Raw genomic sequence first — 6925 nt, 5'->3', positions numbered from 1 at the left:
GACTGATAAAACGGAAATTTAGTTTCTGTATTCTAACCAGGGCGGTGGGGGGGGGGCTGGGTAGACTGAAAAATGGAAATTTAATTTCTGTGATCTAACCAGAGGGCTAGGGTAGACTGATAAAACGGAAATTTAGTTTCTGTATTCTAACCAGGGGGGCTGGGTAGACTGGAAAATGGAAATTTAATTTCTGTGATCTAACCAGAGGGCTAGGGTAGACTGATAAAACGGAAATTTAGTTTCTGTATTCTAACCAGGGGAGGGGGGGGGGCTGGGTAGACTGAAAAATGGAAATTTAATTTTTCGAGTTGTGGCGATGGATGTGGCGAATGTAATCCAAATATTAATATACACTCTTCCTCTTGGAAAACCCCCCAAAAGATCGAATAAATTATAATCGCGTTTCAACAGCAAAAAGTGTTCACACTAGAAGAATTAACGTCGTATTATTTAACACGTTCCAAGCCTTAACTGCCGCTCACTCCACGATCAATTTGAGTACGAAACTGAATCGTATGAAAATAATGATTTATTTTTCTGCGGAAAGCCCGCAAGTACCGATTTTATTAGGTTTATAAACGAGTGACCATTAATACTAAGGTATATAATGAATTTTGCCAATTAAAACTGTGGTTCGAAGCACTAGAAGTTCCCAAAACGTCTACATATCTACGCATGCGCATGAGCAAGTCCCGAAGAGCTAGATCTACCTGCGAAAGCCATGAGGTGACTAAGACTGTCTGACGACACGCACGCGACCGGTCGGCTTATGAGAGGCATTGTATTGATCAAGGACGAATTCGGAGAACCAATTGAAGAATTATCACTAACAGATTGAAAGGCTAAAAACATGAAAGCGTTATCGAATTTGATATCCGTGTTTGTACTTTTTTGCTGCATGGAAGAACGGAAAGGTGAGATTCAGTAAGTTTCAGGAATTTACTGTCCTGTAAAATTTTTTTCTAAATGTGAATTTCCACAAATAATACGTGATTTTGTGGCTCTAACTGTCATAAATTTGATAATACGTGATTTTGTGGCTCTAACTGTCATAAATTTGATAATACGTGATTTTGTGGCTCTAACTGTCATAAATTTGATAATACGTGATTTTGTGGCTCTAACTGTCATAAATTTGATAATACGTTTTTTTGTGGGTCTAACTGTCATAAACTTGATTTTAATACTTGTATCTAGGTGTTATGTATTCCTTTAAATATAATAGAAAAAACAACTTATATCTAGGAGCTTCTTTCCAACTTTATATGACAACAAAACACACGTGAAAGCACGTTCTGTAATATGACAGTGAATTAAGTTCAGTCAGATATGACTGAATAACATTGATCTCTTTACCACTCTTCACTCAGTGACTTAATATTATTAATTATACCTGCAATTTGGATATAAAGAATGATTTGTATTAAATATATACAAGTCTGTCATATATATAAAGAACGAGATACGTTTAACAAGCTTTGTGTTTTCTCTCACATATAATAGAAAATTGTATGTATTTAACTCTGTCATATATATAGAACGAGATACGTTTAACAAGCTTTGTGTTTTTTGTCACATATATAAAATCGTATGTATTTAAGTATTTGGTGCACTTGGAACTAACTATGTTTGGGAAGTTATTTTCTTGTATATCACAAATTACATGAAAGTTACAGTATGTGATGTATTAAGAGACCTTCATTTATTAGCTTTGTTTTTTTTTTTCTTGACGTACGTCGTATTAAATGTGCAGAAAAATGCAGGAGGGTTTAAAAATTAATGGTTATTTTTATAGTGCCTTTTGATACATTTCTTATGTAAAAATCATTAGAAGGAACAACCACGTGATAAAATGTCTTGCGTTACTACAGTTACCAAATAGAACTTGACTATTACTTTTGGTATTAGATGTTTTATAAACTACAAAGGCGTTCTAGAACAGTCGACATCTCTTTGAAGAATTGTTTTCAATCATAAAATTATATTAATTCTGTCTTGATTTTACTTAAACACTTCGGAAGAGAAGAAAAGCATGGTACTTACCGTATAATAAATAACCACCAAACAAGTAACAGTAATTAGGTTTATAACTAAGGAAATGGCATACGTTAATGCATAGAAAATTTTATATAAATGTTTATGCCGTATAAGGGATTAGAAATTGTAACCGCACACGTGCTAATGTGGGATAGAATGGGTTTATTATGCAAGTATTGCTCTAAACGTGTTAATAACACGTGGACGATTGTAATCAGACTCCGTTTAATCTTAACAGATATACCCTGTCTGCTACTATTTTCAACAGACATATATGTATATATATATGCACGTGCTGACCAGCTGTGTAATATGTGTTACGCCGAGTTGCTGACGTGCCTGCGTTTACACATTTCGCCGTGTTGTTATCCACGAAGTAAGAGGGTGTATGGGTGTATGTGTGTGGAGAATAAAGAATAAATAGGGTATTTAAATACGGTTCACCCTGTTTATCGTAATTTCAATTACTCGCAGTAAAACTGAAACAAGATGTGGTTTCATATGGCTAGCATTCTTAAAATACACGTCATAGTCTATCAGTAATGGAATCCTAATAAATAGAAAGAGTGCAAAGGAAATGTTTTACATGTCGTATTGCAACATTAATAGTTGAACCAGAGACGGTTAGTTTGATAAATTAATTGTTTGTTTGTTTTGAATTTCGCACAAAGCTACACGAGGGCTATCTGCGCTAGCCGTCCCTAATTTAGCAGCGTAAGACTAGAGGGAAGACAGCTAGTCATCACCACTCACCGCAACTCTTGGGCTACTCTTTTACCAACGAATAGTGGGATTGACCGTCACATTATAACGCCGCCACGGCTGAAAGGGCGATCATGTTTGGTGGGAGGGGTATTCGAACCCGATTGAGAGTTGAACACCCTACCCATCTGGCCATGCCGGGCCATCATGTTACGATGAAGAAAAGGAAGAAAAGGACAGTAAGTCACGTAAAGGATTGGAAGATGTACTTTATGTCAGAAAAATTACTCAGTAAAGAAAACTAGCGAAACTAACTTGGTCGAAGATTACTATAATCTGGACAGGTTTCTTGAAGACTTCGGATTAAGACTGTTTTACGGTCTTTATATTATCGAATTCTTTAACCCAGTTTAAAAATCTAGATTTATCTTTTAGCTATGTAATATTAGGAAAGAGAGTTAAAAGTAGAAGCTCTGAAAAGAACAGGCTTTACTAATTAATGGTAACGGCTGATAACGTTCAAAAACTAATGGGTTTTGTTAGAAGATGTGAGCTGGGTTTTCGCTTACTGTGACCAAAAGGAAGTCTATATAGTGTTGTTTTATTTATAAAAGTGGGGAAAATAGGTTTGTTGGTTGCAGGTTCGAATCCCTCTCACCGAATATGCTTGTTCTTTCCGCCGTGGAGGCGTTATAAAGTGATGGTCATCCCACTATTCGTTGGTAAAAGAGTCGCCCAAGAGTTGGCGGTGGGTGGTGTTGAGTAGCTGCCTTCCCTTTATCCTTGTTAAATTAGGGACGCCTAGCGCAGAAGGCCCTCGAATAACTTTACGCGAAATTCAAAAAACAATCAAACAAACAAATAAACACATTCTACACAAGGAATAGTTATGTTATATGTTTGGTTTTGTTAGCCTTCAATAGATCAATATGATATTACTTATTCATTTCTGTCAAAAATTCACATTACACATGGATGTTGTAAGTGTTACATTGCTTGATGATTTCTCACAGTACACACGGATTCCTTTCTTTATCCACAATGGCCACAGTACACAGGATTCATTTCCTTCTTCACAGGCCCGGCATGGCCAGGTGGTTAGGGCGCTCGACTCGCAATCTGCGGGTCGCGGGTTCGAATCCCCATCCCACCAAACATGTACGCCCTTTCAGCTGTGGGGGCGTTATAATGTGACGGTCAATCCCACTATTCGTTGGTAAAAGAGTAACCAACTGTTGGAGGTGGGTGGTGATGACTAGCCGCCTTCCCTATAGTCTTTCACTGCAAATTTTGGATGGCTAACGCAGATAGCCCTCGTGTAGCTTTGCGCGAAATTCAAAACAGACAAACAAACAAACCTTCTTCACAATGGCCAGAGTACACAGGATTCCTTTCCTTTTTCAGAATGGTCACAGTACACAGGATTCCTTTCCCTTTTCCCGGCCCGGCATGGCCAGGTGGATAAGGCGCGTCGACTCACAATCTGAGGTCGCGGGTTCGAATCCGCATCCCACCAAACATGCTCGCTCTTTCAGCCGTGGGGGCGTTAGTAATGTGACGGTCACTCCCACTATTCGTTGGTAAAAGAGTAGCCCAAGAGTTGGCGGTGGGTGGTGATGACTAGCTGCCTTCCCTCTAGTCTTACACTGCTAAATTAGGGACGGCTAGCGCAGATAGCCCTCTTGTAGCCTTGCGCGAAATTCCAAAAACAAACAAACAAACAAACTTTCCTTTTTCACAATGCCCACAAGACACAGGATTTCTTTCCTTTTTCACAATGGCTACAGTACACACGGATTCCATTCCTTCTTCACAATGGTCACAGTACACAGGATTCCTTTCCTTTTTCACAATGGCCACAAGACACAGGATTTCGTTCCTTCTTCACAATGGTTACAGTACATACGGATTCCATTCCTTCTTCACAATGACCACAGTACACAGGATTCCCTTACTTCTTCACAATGACTACAGTAAACACGGATTCCCTTACTTCTTCACAATGGCCACAGTTCACAGGATTCCTTTCCTTCTTCACAATGGCCACAGTACACACGGATTCCTTTCCTTCTTCACAATGGCCACAATATACAGGGTTCCCTTACTTCTTCACAATGACCACAGTACACGTAGGTTTCTTGTTTTATTCTAAGATGACCACATCTAGATGTAATTTCCTACATGCTCCATTCAAGTAAGTTACATTTACATGTTGACATTTTATTCCTGTTTATACAATGCTTTTTTTTTTGCAATGGCCATACTTTGTGATGGATTCCGTTCTTCTGAAATAAGTAAATAGTGTTGTTTCCTAACCCACTCCTACTGGCAACAGAAGTATTACTAATATGATTTTGAACAATAAAACTTTCATACTAACTTCAATACATTAATCCCAAAAGAATCATTAATGACATAGTTCTTCCTTCTACCATCTGGGATTATTGACAGATTGCTTTGAGTTATTTTGGGATTAGTAACAGATTGCTTTGAGTTATTATGGGGTTATTAACAGATTGCTTTGAGTTATTATGGGATTGTTAACAAATTGCTTTGAGTTATTATGGGATTGTTAACAGATTGCTTTGAGTTATTATGGGATTGTTAACAGATTGCTTTGGGTTATTTTGGGATTAGTAACAGATTGCTTTGAGTTATTATGGGGTTATTAACAGATTGCTTTGAGTTATTATGGGATTGTTAACAGATTGCTTTGAGTTATTATGGGATTAGTAACAGATTTCTTTGAGTTATTATGGGATTGTTAACAGATTGCTTTGAGTTATTATGGGATTAGTAACAGATTGCTTTGAGTTATTATGGGATTAGTAACAGATTGCTTTGAGTTATTATGGGATTAGTAACAGATTGCTTTGGGTTATTTTGGGATTAGTAACAGATTGCTTTGAGATATTATCTTAAGTTTCCTTAACGCTAAAAACAGGATTTCGATGGCAGATGCAGTACAAAGATACCACTATGAAGCATTGTGCTTAACAAACAAACTTAAGTTCGTTACTCCGCGTTACAGACTTTAAGAGTTACATAATGCAATATTTGTTCTTTTAAAGAGTTTATTTGTTTGTTATGAATTTCGCGCAAAGCTACACGAGGGTTATCTGCGTTAGCCGACCCTAATTTAGCAGTGTAAGACTAGAGGGAAGGCAGCTAGTCATCACCACTCACCGCCAACTCTTGGGCTACTCTTTACCAACGAATAGTGGGATTCACCGTCACATTATAACGCCCCCACTGCTGAAAGGGCGAGCATGTTTGATGGAACGGGGATTCGAACCCGCGACCCTAAGATTGCGAGTAGAGCGCCCTAACCACCTGGCCATGCTGGGCCTCTTGTAAAGAGACAGATGTAGCAAGTGATTACGGTAATTTCGATGGTATGTGCCTGTTTTTCAGCCATTTATAGGTACATATATAAAGAGATAAATTTTACGCTCTTTAAACATAAAGCGTAGTAATAATTTTGTTTTTATTTCATCCTTTAAATAACAGAAAATAGTAAAACACACATTCGTGATGAAATATAACAATGGTACAAAAATACTTATTCTATAAATTGGTTTTCCTTACTTTTAAACATGTTTACATTACGTAGTAGTTTTCTTTAAGGACCAGTATGGTCCATCTTAATTTATATAACTATGTTTTTATAAGATCAAAATTTAAACTTTACCTGTCTTGTGGCTAACGAGAAAGGACTATAAAATTAAACACATACATATCATGCACTGTTGACGAGGGCATTTCGTTATTTGAGTGAGTAGATACAAGTATTGTTTTTTAATGATACCCCAATTTAAGTGGCTGATGTGTAGCCTTTTTGAATTGAAAATTCGAGTCTCATTCTTTCGCACGTAGAACTTTTTCTTCTTCTTCTGAATGTGAGGGAATGGTCTAGTGGTTAGGGAGTTAGGCTGCTTATCGGAAGGTCCAAAGTTCGTACTGCGATGCTTCTGAATAAATGTTCTCCGGTGGAGCAGTGATAAGTTTAAGGACTTGCAATGCTAAAATCCACTGTTTGATTCCATCGAAGTGGACACGGCGAACTCTGAACAAGCCCTTCACCTTCAGTTTAGGTGCGATATAAAAGTAACAATCTATCCCGTTATTCAGTTCAAACCTGGACAAAGTCTTTGTGTTGGGGCGCTGCTGACTGGATGCTTTCGCT

At 37.7% G+C, this 6925-nt stretch overlaps 1 long non-coding RNA gene across 1 annotated transcript; it reads left to right on the top strand.

Annotated features, from left to right (window-relative positions):
* Window positions 1-750: 750 nt before the first annotated feature.
* On the top strand, window positions 751-5086 carry LOC111086985. The gene is made up of 3 exons (XR_002611711.1): window positions 751-914; window positions 4290-4299; window positions 5075-5086. It is a non-coding gene; the product is annotated as an uncharacterized LOC111086985 (long non-coding RNA).
* The last annotated feature ends 1839 nt before the right edge of the window (window positions 5087-6925 follow it).

The sequence above is a fragment of the Limulus polyphemus genome, unplaced genomic scaffold (genome assembly GCF_000517525.1).
Source record: "Limulus polyphemus unplaced genomic scaffold, Limulus_polyphemus-2.1.2 Scaffold1610, whole genome shotgun sequence".
In the NCBI taxonomy this organism is placed as follows: domain Eukaryota; kingdom Metazoa; phylum Arthropoda; class Merostomata; order Xiphosura; family Limulidae; genus Limulus; species Limulus polyphemus.
Note: the sequence above shows the minus strand (reverse complement) of the source record. Positions and strands in the feature narration are given on the sequence as shown.